At 41.4% G+C, this 18,935-nt stretch overlaps 1 protein-coding gene across 13 annotated transcripts in view; it reads right to left on the bottom strand.

Annotated features, from left to right (window-relative positions):
* The window catches only part of ehbp1 (EH domain binding protein 1), a 561,098-nt gene that overhangs the window by 458,790 nt on the left and 83,373 nt on the right, over positions 1–18,935 (bottom strand). The window contains exon 1 of one of the 13 annotated variants that reach the window (XM_069931688.1): positions 17,068–17,216. The exons of the other annotated variants lie outside the window; for them this stretch is intronic. The gene's annotated coding sequence lies outside the window, so the exon portion shown is untranslated. Of the gene's footprint in view, positions 1–17,067; positions 17,217–18,935 lie in introns of those variants that run through there. 13 annotated transcript variants of the gene reach the window in all.

The raw sequence follows: 18,935 nt of genomic DNA, 5'->3' as shown, positions 1-18,935 counted from the left end.
TAAAAATGAATTTTCATTGTCCAAGTGTGAACACCTTCCCCATTTAAAATGTTCTGCTGAAAGGAATGGATTGAATAATTGAAAGCAGTTGAAAGCTTAGGACCTAATCATCTTAAATGTCTAGCACATTTTGACAGTCCCACAACAAATCACAGCCAATTTTGGTCAGGAAGCAAAATGACAACTTTTCAAGGCAAAGCTTTCTAGCTATTTTCAAATAATCATCAAATGTTTCTTGAAGCATATTTATTCTCCAAAGATTCAGCAAGAAATATCTTGCACAAATAGGTATTGTTGGATACACTGACATTACTAAGATAATAAAATGCAATCTACAGCTCAAATAATTCTACCCAGGGATTAACATTTCAGAGGTTCAGACAGAGATTATGTGTGGGGATCTTGAATTTCATCATCTGCCTGTGGCACAATAGCTTATTCTTGTTTCTTTTCCCGTTTATTCTTTGAAGGGTCAAAAAAGCTTGGCCTCCCTGCTGCATTCATTTAATCTTGCACTGAGTTTCAACCCAACAGCCCAGATAACTTGCTTATTTTGGTTTTCCAGTCACTTGATTTTGAATCCGGTAACATCTAAATTAATTAAATGCTGCCCCCTCGTGACCAACAGTTAAAATTAATTTAAAGGTTAATTTAATTTAAATAATAATTTAAAGGTGGTCAATGAAGCAAACTTTGAAAATGTTAGTTGGGTGGAGAGTTCAAATTAGGCAACAAAATTAAGCACTAAAAGTTTACCACTCAATTAGGACTATGTAATTTCATTCCCTCCTCTGAAATGGTGAATTAACTTGGTAACAGACTCCATCAATTCTCATTTTCTCTTGCTCTATGCCAGATTTTTCTTCCCAATTTGTAATCTTTAATGCAAAGATTTGTGAGGCAGCAGGTCTCTCAGCAGGCACTTTACACAATCCTACAGGATGAAAAAATTAAAGTCTGGGAAATAAAATGGAAATGGTGAAAATCAAGTCAGAAATCGGTGGAGCGACAAATAGAACTGATGTTTGAGGTGATGTCTTTTCATCAAACGAAGAGAGAATTCACCATAATATATTGTGTTATAAAACTAGAACCCACAGAGAGATAGCACTACGACGATATGTTTTATTAATGGATTTTCAGTGAATGATAATATTCAATTGTGTTAATGTTTTCAGGCCCTCTTATTTCTACTCAGATAAACAAATTCTCCAAACTGAACAAAAGAATCTTGTGAACAGTATATAATAGAATGTCTACAGCAATAATTTATGCAAGGCCAATTTACAACACAAAAACCAAGTGGCAGGGCATGTTCTGATAAGGATATTGTGATTATTGATATGGGATATGGATAGGTTGAGTGAGCAGGTTGAAACTTGCGGAACGGAGTTTAATGTTCGAATTCATGGATTTTGGTAAGAGAAATCAAAAGCCAATTATCTCAATGGAAAGGGATTGCAAATGAGTTTAAAAAATTGAGGTGTTCATGTGCATGAATCACAAAAAAAGTTAGTAGGCAGATGCAGCAAGTTAATGGCAAATAGCATACTGTCCTAGATTCCAAAAGGGCTGAACTTTAGAAATAAGGAAAGTTTTGTTGCAATGTTGCAGGCTATTGTGCAGCTGCACCTGGTGTACAACACACAGCTTAGGATACTTAAGAAAAAAATAGCATTGGACACAGGCTATTCATTAGGCTTATTGATGGGAGGAGAGAGTTTCTCCATCATGTTGAATTTTTATTTTTTTCCTACCTGTTTTTAAAGAAGGAAGGTTGATCTTCCTGAAATAAGCTTCTAAAAGGGGTATAGGATAGATATCAAAATGCTTTTACTAGGTAAAGGTTCCAGTATTGTCACGTAATACTACATTTAGAATGCAACATAAATAAAATTCTTTAACTTTTGTCTACCATAAGGCAGAGAGTTGCCCCAGCGCCCCTCACAGAAACCAGGTGCTCGCTTAGCTTCTGAGATCAAACAACCTCAGGCATTTTCAGGCTATTAGGTGCTGTTCCTAAAACCAAGTTCATTGAAATTTCTTCTTGCAAAGGCAGTAAATGGGTGGAATTCTTTACTGAAGACTATTTTAAAAGTTAGCTCATCATAAAGTGAAAGAAATGTTTTGAAGTTTCAGGAACCTGGCACACAGGAAGACTTGAGGCTTGGGCTGATAAGCTATGATCATATCAAATGGCAGATCAGGCTTGAGGGGCATGGTAGCTTACTCCAGTTCCTATTATATCTGAGATGTCCTTCTTCAGAATATATGGCTTCCCCTCCACTGTCTTTAACAGGCCCCTCACCCGCATCTTCTATTTCTCGCACATCTGCCCTGGCCCCTTCCAACCACTGGCCCCTTCCAACCACTCTCCCCCTCCACCGATGCAACAATGACAGGATTCCCTTTGTACTCACCTACCATCCAACCTGCCTCCGTTTCCAACATATTGGTCACATCCTCAATTTCTGCCACCTACAATGGAATTCAATCATCGAACAAATCTTCCCCTTCCCATCAGTACTGGTCCTTCTGGGTCTCCCCCATCCATTCCTCCATTCCCACTAATAGCTCCCTCAGTATCTATCCCTGTGAATACAAGGAGTGCTATACTTATGATTCCACCTCTTCCCTCATCATTATTCTGCGCCTCAAAGAATTCTTTCAGGTGAAGCAAAAGTTCACTTGTGAATTTATACCAGTCATTTACTGCATATGGTACTCCCGATATGGCCTTTTCTACATCAGAGAGACTGGATAAAGACTGAGAGATTGTTTTGTTGATCACCTTCGCTCTGTCTGCAAGGACCTCCCAGTGGCCAACCATTTTAACTCCACACACCATTGCCACAGCAACGTGTCAGTCCATGGCTTCGTACTACAAATCTGAGGCTACTCGCAAATGGGAGGAACACCACCTTGATTTCCATCTTGGAAGTCTCTAACCAGTCAGCATCAACACCAACTTATCTAATTTCTGTTAACTCCCCCTAAGTGTCTTTCTTTCCCTATACTTTGTCTCCTTTCCTCCAACTCCCCACTCCCTTCCCTTCCTTATCCAATGAGAAAACTATTTTCTGTCCTCTCCCCCATCACTTCGCAGCTATTTTTACCCTTCCAACCATTACCTCTAACTTGTTATCCTATGCCCTTCCTCCCTCCCTCCCTCCATTTCCCCCACATTTTTATTCTGGCAACTGTCTGTTTTTTTTCTTATTCTTGATGAAGAGCATAAGCAGACTTTATTGTTCAACTTTATTCCTGTTGATATTTTGTTGTGCTCTCTTGTTCTAGATCAGGAAAAATTTATGTGAAAACCTAGAAAGTAGGAAAGTTCAGTGACCATTTATGTGAATTGTTTGTTCCTCTCTATACAGATGTTACATAAACTGATGATCATCTTCAACATCTCATTTTTATTTCAGATTTGCAGAATCTGCAACTTTTCTTTAAGAAAGGATTAGTTTTAAGAAACAAAGTTTAATTGCTTTCACAAGCAGACTTATTTATTGCCATCAGGCAGCACAGTTAGCGCAACAATGTTACTGTGCCAGTGATTGGGACCAGGGTTCGAATCCAGCGCTGACTGAAAGGAGCTTGCACATTCTCCCTGTCTCTGCATGGTGCTCCCTGAGGGCTCTGGTTTCCGCCCACCCTTCAAAACATACCAGGGCTCTAATTGGCAGCACAGGCTCATGAGCCAGAAAGGCCTGTGTTACGGAGTCCAGAGGACCCCAAATTCCAGCAGCAATAGATATGCACCACAACACAGGGTTACTTAAATAAAATTAGTTTTTAATTATATTTGAACAAGAAAACAGAATTGAATTTCAACTTATTACTTAACCTACCTAACTACTTAATCCCCCCTCTAATACTAAGTGCAGGTATGTGTCATGTATATTTAAGATTAGAAAAGTTCTTCGGTTCACAGTCCAATCTCACTGGTTGCAGGCAATTCTTGTACTGTGCACAGAAGTTAGCATTAACAAAGTTCACCAGTCTTTGGGGCTTAACAGGCAAATGGTTACCACTCAGAAGGGATTTTGCTGGTTTTCAGAGAGAGATTCCTTTTCCAGGACATCTGCAACTGATTCCTTCTCAATCAGTCTTGCTGACGAAACTTGCCATCTTCAGGGTTCTCCAGATGATCCTCTTTCCTTCAGGTCACCTTTCACACCGCCAGTCTTCTCCTTTGACCAGAGAGCCTTCCAAAGTTTTCCATTTTTATCCTTCTGGAAATAATTTCTGTGACTCCTCTCTCTGTTTCACACCCTCCCTCTCTGAGAGCAAAATTCTTCTCCTCTACCTGTAAAGATCACATGCTCTCCCAGGCAAGCTGCTGTCAATACTTGGTTGCCTCCTGCAAAAAGCATTCTGCAAAAGTCCTGTAAATATTCTGGTTTTTTTTTAAATGTGTGTATGCAAGCTGCTCTAACAATTCCTCCAAAACCACCTCTAAATACTCTATCACACTTGTTACCATGCTGTATGTCTTAGCCAATTCATGTTCTTTCTGAAAATAAGATTTGATTTAAGATTCAACTTTACAATGCAGGATGTGTGAATTAGAGGTGCTTTCAGCATCACTGGGGAGTGACATCTGCAGAAAGTGCATCCAGCTACAGCTCCTCAATGAAACTGTTAATAAACTGAAGATGGAATTGGTTGAAGTCCGGATTATCCAAAAGGAAGCAAAGGTCATAGATGGCAGTTATAGTGATATGGTCATATCTAAAGTATTGGCTACAGGGAGTTGGGTGATTACTAGGAAGACAATCCAAGAGAAATGTTACATTTTGGGAAGTTTTACAAGGGTAATACCAAAACAGTAAGGATCAGGAGAGTGTTGGAGTACAAGTATATTGTAGTTTGAATGTGGAATCACAGAGAGACAGAGTGGTCAAAAGTCTTTCAGCATACTGGCATTCATCAGTCAGAGTACTGAGTATTAAATTTGGGAGGTCATTTTGGAGGTGGTTGTGAGCCAATTGTTAGAACTGAGGCCTGATAAGTCCCCGGGCCTGATGGGCTGCATCCCAGGGTGCTGAGAGAGATTTTGTGGAAGCACTGGTCAACATTTTCCAAAGTTCTTTAGATTCGGGGGAAGTGCCTGCAGACTAGTGGCTGATGTTGTACTACTTTTTAAGAGAAGGAGAGAGAATACAGGAAATTATAGACCAGTCAGCCGGACATCGATGGTGGGGAAGATATTGGAATCCATCATTAAAGGAGAAATAGCAGAACACTTCGGAAGGAATAATAGAATCGGTGCTAGTCAGCATGGGTTCCTTAAAGGGAAATCTTGCTTAACTAATCAGGACTTTTTCGAGGACATAACAAGGAGGATGGACTCAGGAGAGCCAGTGGATGTGGTGTACTTGGACTTCCAGAAAGCCTTTAATAAGGTCCCACACAGGAAGCTAGTTAGCAAAATCAAGGAACAAGGAATCGGGGGTAGGATGCTGTCATGGATAGATAATTGGTTGAAAAATAGGAAACAAAGGGTTGGGATAAACGGGTCATTTTCTGGATGGCAGAATGTGACGAGTGGGGTCCCGCAGGGATAGGTGCTGGGTCCTCAGTTGCTTATCATTTATGTAAATGATTTGGATGAGGGGATTAATAACTACATATGCAAATTTGCAGACGACACTAAACTGGGTGGTAGTGTGAAGTGCGAGGAGAATGTCAGGAAATTGCAGAGGGACTTGGACAGGTTAGGGGAGTGGGCAGAGAAATGGCAGATGAAGTTTAATGTGAGTAAATGCAAGGTTGTCCATTTTGGAGGCAGAAACAAGAGAGAAGAATATTATTTAAATGGTGTTAAGCTAGGGAGTGGGGTAATGCAAAGGGATCTGGGCATACTTGTTCACCAGTCATTGAAAAACTAGCATGCAGGTTCAGCAAGTGGTGAAGAAGGCGAACAGTATGTTGGCTTTCATAAAGAGGGGATTGGAGTATAGAAGTCTTCCTGCAGTTGAACAGGGCCCTGGTGAGACCTCACCTGGAGTATTGCATCCAATTCTGGTTCCCATACTTGCAAAAGAGGGAGTGCAACACAGATTTACAAGGTTAGTTCCCGGGATGGCAGAATTGACATACGCGGATAGGTTAGAAAGACTGGGATTATATGCGAATGGAGTTTAGAAAAATGAGGGGAGACATGATTGAGGTATTTAGGATTATCAAAGGGTTTGACAGGGTGAAATCAGAGCACATGTTCCCAATGATGGGAGACTAGGAATAGAGGGCATATTTTAAAGATACAGGGAAGGCCATTAAAGACAGAAGTAAGGAAAATTTTTACCCAGAGAGTTGTGGATCTGTGGAATGCATTGTCACAGATTTAAGAGAGCGTTGGATAAGGCTCTTGTGGGCAGGGGAGTTAAGGGTTATGGGCATAAGGCTGGGATTGGTTATTGAAAGGGAAAGATCAGCCATGATCCGATAAATGGCGGTGCTGGCTCGAAGGGACAATTGGCCTACTCCAGCACCTATTGTCTATTTACAACATTGATGAGGCCCCATTTATATTGTTCATTTTTGGTCATCGTGCTCCAGGAAATATGTTGCCAAGCTGAATATGGAAGAGATTTATGAGGATATTGCCAGGCCTCAGGGACTTCTTTCCATGGGGTGCAGGAGGATGAGGGGTACTCTCATCGAGGTATTAAAAAATCATGAGAGAAATAGATCAGGTGAACACAGTCTTTTTCCCAAAGTAGGGGAAATAAGTAACCAGAGGACATGGGTTTAAGGTGAGGGAAGAGAGATTTAAATAGAACTTGATGGGAACCTATTTTCCCCCCACAAAAAGGATGATAAGTAGATGGAACAGGATGCCTGAGGTAAAATACAAAAGTCTGCAGACACTGTGATTGAAGTAATACACAATGCAGGAGATACTCAGCAAGTCAAACACTGTTTTATATAGCAAAGATAAAGATATGTTTCTAACCAATATTTTGGGCTTTAGCCCTTCATCAAGAATGAAAAAATATGGGCATAAGTCTGGCACAACCTGTGGCCACAGGGAAAGGTGACAAGGCAGTGAATGATGGAGAGGGAGGAGTGGACAAGGGAGTCACAGAGGGAATGGTCCCCACAGAAGGTGGAGCGGGAAGGAGAGGGGAAGATGTGGCTGGTGGTGGGATTATGTTGTAGGCTGCTCCTCTTCCCTCGCCCTAAACAGTCCTTCCAAGTGAAGCAACACTTCACTTGTGAATCTGTGGGAGTCAGTGACTGCATCTGGTGCTCGTGTTGTGGCCTTCTCTATATCAGAGAGGCTGATGCATTCTGGGAGGATGTGTCACTGAGCACCTACACTCTGTCCACATCAATTCTGAGCTCCACTCCCACACTGACATGTCTGTCCATGGCCTCATGTACTGTCAATCTAAGGCCACCCCTAAAATGGAGGAGCAACCCCTAATATTCTATCTGGGCAGTCTCCAACAGATAGCATTAACATAGACCATTAATATAGGTTTCTGCTTGACCACTCTCGGGTGGCCATTTCCAAAAAGAGTGGAGGGGGCACAAACTGCCATTCAAGAACTCTCTCACCAGAAGGGCGGGTGGCTTACCTCCCTTCGATAGAACACATATATCTCATGTTGAAGCAACTGATGCTAGTACTCCAATACATGCGTGCAAGGAACATGGCCGTGCATGGTCTACGGACCCCAGGATGCCGCATTTAACATGGTAAGTGCCCCCCTCCCTTGCCCTTTTTGCCCCTAAACCCCCAAATGGAGGTCAAATTAACATCCGGCTCAAAGTGGCACTAGATGGAGGACAGAGTGCTCAAAAGTCAGACTATCCGGCCTAAAATCGTATGTCTAACCACCCTAGACCACTCCCAGTCTTCCTCTCTTACCCATACCTCTGTCTTCTTTCCTCCAGCTCTCCAATCCTTTCCTCTCCATTCACAGAGCCATCCCCCTCTCTCTGTTTGCTGGTGTGAACTCCCTCCCTTATACATCTATTACCTCTTGCCTGTGGAACTGCGCTTCTCCCCTCTCCCCTCCAACATTTTGTTTGGGTTTTGCCAACACTTTGTTCCCTCCTTGATTAATACCTCAAGCCCAAAACATTGGTTATGTATCTTTATCTCTGCTATATAAAGTTCACTGTTTGACCTGTTGAAATCCTCCAGCACTGTGTTTTTACTTATGGTGCCAGAGGACTTGGTTGAGGCAGGTACTATCCCAATGTTTAAGAAACATTTGGACAGTTGCATGGATAGGATAGATTTTGAGGGATATGGACCAAATACAGACATGATCAACATGATGAAGGGCTCAGGACAGAAAAGTCCATTGTGTATCTTTGCGACATAAATAACGCTGTGTGACCTGCTGAGTTTCTCCAGCATTGTGTTTTTACTACAATTACACCGTTTGTAGATTTTCACGTTTCACTCCATGTTCCATGATTATAATATAAATGGAGAAAGAAAGAGACTGAACAAAATGGTGGGGGAGAGGGCTATGAGGAGGAGTGCAGTCCCATAGACAAGAGGCAAGTATGCTGCTTTGGATACTGCTGGGTCGAGTGAATGTCACATTAGAGTGTATCAACAGGTAAATGGCCTCACATCTGGCTGTAGGTTCAGCAGGAAAGGGTAAAGTCAGGTAAAACGAAGTGGGAGGAGACTCCACAGTCACCTGTTGCAAATGAGACTCCAATGCCAGGGTTCTCTGAGCAAGTACAGAAGTGGAATAGCAGCCAGACAAAGTGGACCACATGGAACCATATTAAATTTAAACATACAGTACGTAACAGGCCATTTCAGCCCACGAGTTCCCCAGTACTTTTCAAATGGTGGGAGGAAACCAGAGCCCCCAGGAGAACCACCACAGACAAAGGGATAATATACAAACTTCTTACAAACAGGATGAGATTTGACACCCAGTCCTGATCGCTGGCACTGTAAAGGTGCTGTGCTAACCACTAGGCCAACCATGCTGCTTGACTGGGACTCCCAAACTCCAAAGGGATAGATGGCTTAGAGTTTGTCAAATGTGTTCAGGAAATTTTTCTAAGTCAATATATAGAGGAACGAACTAGACAGAGTGTAATACTGGATCTCCTATTAGGGAATGAGGCAGGACAGGTGACTGAAGAATGTATAGGGAAACATTTTGGGTCCAGTGATCATAATACCATTAATTTCGAGTTAATTATAGTTGAGAGTCCAAATTGGAGAAAAGCTAATTTTGAGGAAATGAGAAAGGATCAAGAATGCGTGGATTGGGAGAAGTTGTTTTCTGGAAAGGATGTGCTAATTAAGTAGAAGACATACAAACATGAAATTTAAGTACAGAGTTTGTATGTTCCTGACAGGATCAAAGGCAAAGTAAACAGAAAGCCTTTGTTTTTGAGGGAATATTGAGGATCTGGTTCAGAAGGTGTTTAGCAGGCATAGGCAACATGGAGTTAATGAGTACAAAAATGTAAGAGAAACTTTAGAAAACATTCAGGAAGGCTAAAAGACACGAGTTTGCTTTGGCAGACAATGTGAAGGAAAATCCTAAGGGTTTCTAATAGGTATATTAAGAGCAAAAGGAATAGTACGGGACAAAATTGGTCCCTTTGAAGATCAGCGTAGTCATCTCTATATGGAGCTAGAAGAGATGGGAGAGATCTTAAATAGGGGTTTTTTGCATCAGTATTCACTCATAAAACTGGCAGAATCATGAGAAGTGAGGAAAACAAGCAGTGAGGTCATGGAACCTATACAGATTAAAAAGGAGGAAATGCTTGCTGTGTTAAAGCAAATAAGGGTGGATAAATCCCTTGGGCCTTAAGGGAGATGAGTAAAGAAATTGCAGTGTCTTTGGCAGAAATATTTAAAATGTCCTTAGTCATGGGTGTGGTGCCAGAGGATTGGAGGGTAGCTCATGTTGTTTTTAAAAAAAAGGTTCCAAAAGTAACCCTGGAAATTATAGACCGGTGAGCCTGACGTCATTAGTATGCAAGCTATTCTTTGTTCTTTGGGATCAGTTCTATAAGTATTTAGATAGCTGGGGACTGATCAGGGATAGTCAACATGGCTTTGTGCGTGGTAGGTCACGCTTAACCAATCTTATAGAATTTTTCAAGGAGGTTACCAGGAAAGTTGATGAAGGAACAGCTGTGGATGTTGTCCTCATGGGCTTTAGTAATGCCTTTGGCAAGATCCCTCATGGGAGGTTAGTCAGAAAGGTTCAGACACGAAATAGTCAACTTGATTTGACATAGGCTACACAGGAGAAGTCAAACATTGGTAGTAGATGATTGCTTCTTTGACTGGAGGCCTTTGACTAGTGGTATGCCTTAGGAATCAAGTGCTGAGTCCATTGTTATTTTTTTTCTATATCAGTTCACTGGATGATAATATAGTAAATCAGATCAGAAAATTAGAAGTGTAGTGGACAGCAAGGAAAGTTCTCAAAGCAAGCAGAGGGATCTGGACCAGCTGGAAAAATGGGCTGAAAAATAGCAGATGGATTTTAATGCAGACAAGTGTGAGGTGTTGCATTTTGGAAGGATAAACCAAGTTACAGTTACCAATACACAGTAAATGGTAGGGCACTGAGGAATGTGATAGAACTGAGGGATCTGAGAATACAAACAGCTAATTCCTGAAAATGGTAGAAAGGGTTCTAAAGAGAGATTTTGGCATATTGGCTTCTCAAATTAAAGTATTGTGTATATGAGTTGTGATGTTATGATAAAATTTTACAAGACATTGGTGAGGCCAAATTTGGAGTTTTGTGTGCAATTTTGGTCACCTAACTACAGAAAGGATATCAACAAGATTGAAAGAGTGCTGAGAGGATTTACTAGGATGTTGCCTGGACTTCAGGAGCTAAGTTACAAGGAATGGTTAAACAGGTTAGTACCTTATTTCCTGGAGTGTAGAAGACTGAGCGAGATTTGATAGAGGTATTTAAAATTATGAGGGGTCTAGACAGAGTAAATGTAGGTAGGTTTTTTCCACTGAGGGGAGGTGAGATACAAACCAGAGGAGATGGGTTAAGGGTGAAAGGGGAAAAGTTTAGGAGGAACATTAGGGGAACTTCTTCACACAGAAAGTTGTGGGAGTGTCGACCGTGCTGCCAGCTGAAGTAGTGAATGCAGGCTCAATTTTAATTTTTAAGAAGAATTTGGACAGGAACATTGATTGGAGGGGTATGGAGGGCTATGGTCAGGATGCAGATCAGTGGGACTATGGAGAATAGTTCGGCATGGCCGAGAAGGGCCAAAGGGCCCATTTCTCAGCTGGATTGTTCTATGGTTACCAATGACATAGGTAGGAAGGGAGATGTTGTCCTGTAGAATAAGTTCAGGGAGCAAGGTATCAGAATCAGAATTTATTGTCATGAACACGTCATGATATTACAATACAACTCCAAATGTCTGAAATTGGATTCTCCGAAAATTTTCAATAATTAAGGAGATCTGAAACAAATCAGAAATCCTAATTTATCCAAAATTATTTTGGAGATGAACTGACGGCGAATGTTGGGCTCCCGGTGGCGTCTGCACTGGACCTTGGGCAGGTGTGGGATTCTCGGGCTCCCAGTGGCAGCAGCAGAGACCTCAAGCTCCCGGCATGAGCAGGGTCCTGGTGGTGAAGTGTCGGTGATCAGATTGGCCAGCAATTTTTTTGGTGAGAATTAAACATTATTTTAGTGCTTAAAAATCCTTACCTTGCTGTTTGTTGTTGTTTTAACACTGTTACAAGTGATTTGCTGTTGCTACTGGGCTGTTTTTAAAAAATGACCAGTTTTCCGAAAATGGCCGGTCCCGACCATTTTGGATAATCAGAGTTGCACTGTAGTTGTTTCATGGCAGCATCACAGTGCAAACATTTATATAAACCACCTTACAAATTAAATAAAAATAGTGCAAGAAAAAGAAAAAGTCAAATTAAGGCAGGGTCTGTGGTTCATTGTTCTTTCAAAAATATGATGGCAGAGGGGAAAAAACTGTCCTTGTGCCACTAAGTGGTCGCCTTCAAGTTCCTGTACTTTTTTCCTGATCATAGTAGTAGAGGGGTATGGCCTGGGTGGTGGGGTTCTTGAGGATAGAAGTTGCTTTCTTAGGCTGAGTTAACAAACCCTCTGGTGTTTGTTTCTGTCCTGAGTGTTGGCACCTCTATACCACACAGTGATGCAATCACACAGAATGCCCTCGTTAGTACACCTGTTGAAGCTTTCAAGAGTTTCTGGTGACATATCAGATCTCCTCAAGCTCCTCACAAAGTGTAGCTATTGGTGAGCCTACTTCATGACTGCATCAACATGGAAGCTCCAGGACAGATCTTGAGATGTCAGGGAGGTAGCAAGTGAAAATAAAAAAGAACTTCGAAGGTTGTGATCTCAGATTACTACGTATGCCTGATGTTAGTGAAGTAAGAACCAGGGAGATGTTGCAGTTTAATGCATGGCAAAGAACTGGTGCAGGAGAAAGGAATTCATAATTGGATTATTAGGATCTCTTCCAGGAGATGCGAGACTTGTACAAGAGGGATAGGAAGAATAAAAATGGGATTAATGCAGGATTAGTACAGAAAGGTTTTTGATGATCAGCACTGGCTTGGTGGGCTGAAGGGCCTGTTTCCATATTCTATGTTTAGGTTTAGGAGGCCACAGAAGAGGGACGTGGGGGTTCCAGGGAACAGACTGGGTGAGAAAAATGAACAAGCATGATAGGGCATGAGATAATGGCATTTAACTCCTTTGTACAATTCCTATTCCCAACATCTCGTATACTCTGCAAACATACGATAGAAATTTCATCATCAAATCTATGACTGAAATCTCAATGTTGCAGGGATAGTGAACATGGAATGTACATTTCACTTCATACATAATTCAGCATCAGCAATACCCTTTGGTCACGGCCATGAATCCTTTGTACTCTAATTATAGTCCTTTGTCCATAGAGGTAAATGGTAAGACCTTAAGGAGTATTGAGGAACAGAGGGACCACAGTGTAAAATCCCAAGGGTTTCCAAGGCATGGAATACAAGAGGAGTTCAGTGATTGTAAAATTAGACAATAGCAATTAGGCTACAGCTGGAGTATTCTATCTAGTTTTAATGGCCACAATTGAATCTACTTGAATGGAAATAGAGGAGATTCACCAGGACATTGCCTAAGTTGTGCAGAGATTCTGGACAGTATGGGTTGCTTTCCTGCCAGAAGAGGAAGCTGAGGGAATGAAAAAAATTATGAAGGGCGTCACTATGATAGATAGTTAAGTAGCACAGATACAGGACCTTCAGCCCATTTGTCTGTGATGACCAAGGAGTCGACCTGAGCTCATCTCATTTACTGGCATGTTGCCCGTATATCTCTGAACCTTTCCTAACCACATAACGACCAAATGTAATTGCACCAGCTCGACGGCTTCCTCTAGCAGTCATTCCATATACTCAGCATGATCTCCCCCCACCAACCCCCAAGATTGCTTTTAAGTCTTTCCCATCTCACCTCAAAATATATGCCCCTCCGTCTAAGACTCCCCAAACCAGGAAAAGGGATAGATGGTCAACCTTCACCCCCATCTCTGCTCCCATGATTTTATGCACCTTTAGTCTTCAGCACTCTGGGAGAAAAAAAGTCCTAGCCTATCTAAGGTAAAACACAGGATTCTGTTGACACCATGGTTAAGTGAAAAAACATACAAATGCTGGAGAAACTCAGCAGGTCAAACAGTGCCTTTATGTAGCAAAGGTAAAGATACATCACCAACGTTTCAGGCTTGAGCCTTTCATCAAGGTTGTCTCCTCACAACACAATCCATCTAGTTCTAGCAACAACCTCATAATTCTTTCATGCACCTGTTCCAGTTTAATAACATCCTTCCTAGAGATAGGCAACCAGAACTGCACACAACAGGAAATTTTTCCGAAAACTATTGGCACTAAATTTAATGCAACAGCCAAGAAGTTCAAGTTTATTATCATCCAACTCTACAAATACAACCTGATGAAACAGCGTTCTCCAGATCTCGGTGCCAAAACATGCAAACACACATAACACATACAAATGATACATATGCAGTCATTCAGCAGTCTCACTGCCCATAGGAAGAAACTGTTTCATAGCATGGTGATTCTGGTTCTAACAAGATGCTGTGTGCAGAGTGGTAGAGGTCCTCAATGATTTTGCAGGCCCTGTACAAACAAAGATCCTAGTAGATAATGTCGATGAGGGAAGGGAAATCCCAGTGATCCTCTCTGCCACACTTGTGGCCCTGTGGATTGACCTTTGATCTGATGCTCTACAGCAACTGTATCGCACTGTGATGACGCCGGCCAGGATGATCTCAATAGAAGCCTTAGTCTTCTCAGGAAGTGCAGTTGCTGTTGCACTTCCCTCACAAATGAGGTGATGTGTGTCCAGGATAGCTTACTTCTGAAGTGGACATGAGGAAATTAGTGCTCTCCACCATCAAGCTATTAATGTATAGTGGAGGTTGGTCGTTCCTGCTTCACCTGAAGTCCACAATAATCTCCTTTGTCCAGATTGTTATTCTTGCACCAGACCACGAGATTTTCCACCTCTTCTCTGCAGTGCAACTCATTGTTGTTTATTTTGAAGCCAACTACTGTCGTATCACCTGCAAATTTTATGACTCTGTTAAACGTGGATCTGGTGTTACAGTTGTGGATTAGAGTGTGAACAGGAGCTGGCTGTTCACATAGCCCTGAGGTGGGCTAGTGCTCACCATAACGGTGCTGAACATTCTGCTGCTGACCCAGACAGACTGTGGTCTTTTTTGTTACAAAGTCCAGAATCCAGTTACAGTGAAGGGTGTTCATGAACATAGAGCCTAGCAATGACAGCTTCTCCACCAGCCTCGAATGAATGATTGTATTAAATGCCGAGAAGAAGCTCAATGAATGTATTATGAGGCGCCATTCTCCAGGTGGGTCAGGAGAGAGTGGAGGGACAAGGCCATAAGCATCATCAGTGGAACAGTTTCATCTGTTCAGAGAGGATTGATTCAAGGGTGATTGGAATCTGGAATGTACTGTCTGATTTGGTGGTAGAGGGCACTCTCATAATATTTAAGAAGCATCTCAATGAGGCCATAATGTCCCCTGGGGGCCACAACACATTTGGGGGGGGGGGGCACGGACTGAAATCATAAAATATTTTTTTTCCACGCAGACGGTAGAAGTTCAAGTTTATTATCATCCAACTCTACAAATACAACCTGACGAAACAACGTTCTCCAGTTCTCGGTGCCAAAACATGCAAACACACATAACACATACAAATGATACGTATGTAGTCGTTCAGCAGTCTCACTGCCCGCAGGAAGAAACTGTTTCACAGCATGGTGATTCTGGTTCTAACAAGATGCTGTGTGCAGAGTGGTAGAGGTCCTCAATGATTTTTCAGGCCCTGTACAAACAAAGATCCTAGTAGATAATGTCTGTCGATGAGGGAAGGGAAATCCCAGTGATCCTCTCTGCCACATTTGTGGCCCTGTGAATTGAACTTTGATCTGATGCTCTACAGCAACCGTATCGCACTGTGATGATCCCGGCCAGGATGATCTCAATAGAAGCCTTAGTCTTCTCAGGAAGACTTTTCTCACAAATGAGGTGATGTGTGTCCAGGATAGTTTACTTCTGAAGCAACCAACAAAATTTGACTGCTTCACAGGGAGGGTGGCCAACAAACTGATCAGAGTCCAAAGAGGGATATAGCCAAAACATATCTGAGAATGGCTAATCGAGATGAACACTTTGCTGGTAAATAGAAATCATATAACCTTTCTCAGCAATGACTTAATCCCAAATATTTCATTTTCATTGCTTTCTTCTCTGTGTATTACCAAGCACTGAATAAAGAACATCCCCCAGCTAGCTAGTGCAGCAAAATAGTAGAACAGTCGCAAAACATTAAAAAATCCAATTGAGGAGAAAGTGCAATAATAACAGGAAACACGGTTGTAGCCTCAGATTGAGAATGCATTTTAAGATGAAAATAAAAATTAAAGGAAGCAAAGAAATTCAAAGGTTTGATGCAAAAACAATTGAAACTTCTGGAACAATGTAGTCCAGATAGAGAAAGGCTTGTGCTTACTGATAGGTCTATACAGAAGGAGGATTAAGTCTCAACAAATATTCAATGGCACACAGAAATTTGGGGGCAAGCTCATCATTAGTTCCAGAGAATCTGCTCAGCTAAAGATCTATTTTCACTTTCCTCTCATCCCAAAAGGATTGGATGCACCAATGAAATTTACCATATTTTTGCACAAAACAAGCACAACTCCACCCACACTGTTTGTAAGGAGTTTGTACATTCTCCCCATTTCTGCATGGGTTTTCCCCAGGGGCTCGTTTCCTCCCACTGTTCGAAACATACTGGGGGTTTAGGTTAATTTGGTGTATACTGGGTGGCACAGATATCTATATATCCTTACCATGCAATTCACTGGAAATCCAAATGTAATCATCTACCATTCTTACTTGCTCGATTTGTTTGTTTTTTCAAGCACAGTATCCAAATTTACTGTGGCGTGCAAGTTTTGTGTATTTGCACTATTAATCCACAAAGTGGCAGTAGAAACACTGAAAACGAATTGTGAGCTGCCTCACAGCTTTCAAACTATGCTTTTAAAACAAACATTCATGATCAGAAATGTAAACAAAAATGTATGAAAAAATGTTCTTTTAAAGTAAACATCTTTCTCTGAACCTTCTTAAACCTTCATGAAGAATATCGACAGGCTAAAAATATCAACAGTACAAGTCCAAAAATCCAGAGACCAGAAATCTGAGAATATAGACTCTCAAACTTTTTAAATTTAGTGGGCTTTTGAGTGTATGCATGCATAAGCACCACAGATGCACGGCGGCAACAAGCTTAATTTGTACACTTTATTTTTTATAATGTTAATTTTTAAACAATTTCAAGCATTACACTTTTTTTGCAGTGAAAACATGTTTACATTTTTTGTCAACTATTTATTTTGCTTTAACACTGCTCATTTTGATAAATGAAGCATGTGGTATTGGCTCATGAATAAACTGTCAAAATTTACCTGTTCATCTTTTTATTCCTCCTTCAATTTGAATTTTAAAAGTACTGCCTGAGAATCCAGAAAATCCAAACCAATCCAATCCCCAAGCTGGATTTTTAAGACTATAGCTTGCCTTTGACAACCTCAACACATCTTGAAGTACTTAACAAATTGGAATTGGAAATCAGAGACCTACACCTGTTGGAAATCCAAAGTAAAAGGAGTAAATAATGGAAATATACTGGTCAGGGAGCACCTGTGGAAAGAAAGAGGGTTAATGTTTCAGGTCAAAAATCCTTCATTGGAATAAGGAAAGAGAGGAAATTAGTTTGATTTAAAACTAACAAATACCAAACATGAAGGGTCTTTGACTTGAGATACCAATAGCTTCTCTTTCCACAGATGCTAGGTGTTTCTTGCATTGAGTACTCTTTAAAAAAAAGTCTTTTGCACCAATTTGGGCCGTCTCCAAAGATGAATCTTCCCATTATATCCCATTTACTTCTGCTTCATTTCCTCCAATGATCTAATTACAACTTTCAAATAACCATTACAGACACAAAAACCATTTTCTGTTCCATTAGCTCTCTGCACTCTCCTCTTTTTTGATTTAATATCCTCCAAAATAGATTTTTTTTTTAAATCAAGATTAAGTTACAGAGGAATTTCATTAGAAAGTTCCAACACAATTCCACAGAATTCAAAAAAAAATCCACTGCATCATTTTGACTACACTAATGACACACAAAAAAAATGCAGATATTGGAGCCTTAAGCCAAACACATGAAGGAACTCAGCAGGTCAAGCAACATTAGCACGAGAAAAGGAATGGTTGATGTTTTGAACCAAAACTTCATCAGGACTGAGGAAAGTTAGTATAGAAGCCAATATAATAGGATGGGGTTGTGGGGGGGGGGGGGGGGGGGTTGAAAACCATACAGGACTGACAAATCAGGCAGAGGTGAAACATGTAAACAGAGGCAGAGGACTGGCAGATGCCAGACGAATGAAGACACAAATGGGTCAAGTGGAAGATGAGTTAACAGGGTGGAGTGGATGATTAGAAGGCAAAGGCTGCCAGTTCTGGAATCTGATAAGTACAGAAGATGAGAGTAGTGGTATAAATAGATACCAAATGGAACCAAGGGGAGGGGTTGAGGCAGAGTAGAGAGGGGAAGAACCCAGTGGGGAGAGAGGAGGAGGGGAGGGGAGGAACCAAAGAGGAGACAGGATGAGAACTGCCAGGGAGCTGGGTGGAGAAGGTTGAGAAGGAGGACAAAAAAAAAGAGAAGGGAAAGGACAGAAAGAGTACACAAGACAAGTATCTTCTCCACATTAAATTCCACACACTGGAGCCTTTGCCTTCTAATCAGCTACACCACCCTGTATCATTCATCTTCCACCACCTGACATGTTTGTCTTTCTGGCATCTCTGTCTGGCTAATGACACTACTCCTCTGCTATTTCACCTCTGCCTGGTTCGCCAATCCTGTCCGGAGCCCCTGTCTCACCCTCCCACCCTGTCCTCTTTACACTGCTTCTGTAGTAACTTTTATCAGCCCTAATGAAGTTAGTTTGAAATATTGACCAATCTTTTTCTCCCAGTGATTCTGCTCAAGTCACTGAGTTCCTCCAGCAGATTACATTTGGCCTGTACATTTGCCTTAAAATAAAATCAGTTCCCATATGCAGTATAACCATTGTTTATCCAGCACCCATGGGTAAGCCAACTACACGAAAAAGAACCCTGTGCTTCAATATTCATACTTTCATGGAACTCCATTCCTTTTTCTTGCAACAGGGATCCTGATATGCAATCTGATAAGCCAACTACATGAAAAAGAACCCTGTGCTTCAATATTCATACTTTCGTGGAACTCCATTCCTTT

Source organism: Narcine bancroftii, chromosome 4 (genome assembly GCF_036971445.1).
Source record: "Narcine bancroftii isolate sNarBan1 chromosome 4, sNarBan1.hap1, whole genome shotgun sequence".
Taxonomy (NCBI): domain Eukaryota; kingdom Metazoa; phylum Chordata; class Chondrichthyes; order Torpediniformes; family Narcinidae; genus Narcine; species Narcine bancroftii.
The sequence above is the reverse complement of the archived record's forward strand: the minus strand, read 5'-3'. Positions and strand labels throughout refer to the sequence as shown.